The sequence below is a fragment of the Mytilus edulis genome, chromosome 3 (assembly GCF_963676685.1).
Source record: "Mytilus edulis chromosome 3, xbMytEdul2.2, whole genome shotgun sequence".
In the NCBI taxonomy this organism is placed as follows: Eukaryota; Metazoa; Mollusca; class Bivalvia; order Mytilida; family Mytilidae; genus Mytilus; species Mytilus edulis.
The window spans coordinates 18,041,436-18,042,034 of record NC_092346.1 but is presented as its reverse complement, the minus strand read 5'-3'; positions in this window follow the sequence as shown (position 1 = coordinate 18,042,034).

The window sequence follows — 599 nt, the reverse complement described above, 5'->3', positions numbered from 1 at the left end:
TTGTCCAAATTTGAGGATTAAAGTTCGTACTCCAATTTTAGATCATAATAGGTTGTCATTAGGTTGTTTCATGCGATTTTGATATTTATATCTTCCAAGGTTTATCACTACTTTGATAGTTCACACAAAATAGTGCAGTGAAGTGATCATTATTTTGATCATATCCAGTCACTGTCATGCAATTCATCGATTATATGTTATACTTAAATAAATAGGTCACAATATGATGTGTAATTGAATTTGAATACCTGTCAAGAAAACATTTATTTATAAAGATTTACATAAGTTATGCATGGTTTATGAATCTTTTATACAATAGCTTCAACTACATATGTACAATCATGAACAATGGGAGATAACTCCAACTCAAATAATTTTTCATTTGCCAAGCAAACTACAATTTAATGTTTTATTTAAAAATTCACAAAATAACAAAGTGAAAGCAATCTTTGTCCTTCAGTGCCCACAAGCACTTTGATTGTTTTATAGTTTTAGCAGCTTCAGTTAAAATGTGTCCCATCTTTTCTGAAGAAGTCAAGATTTTAGTTTATATACTAGCTGCTTCTTCTATGACAAATTCATTCATAAATATCACAAAT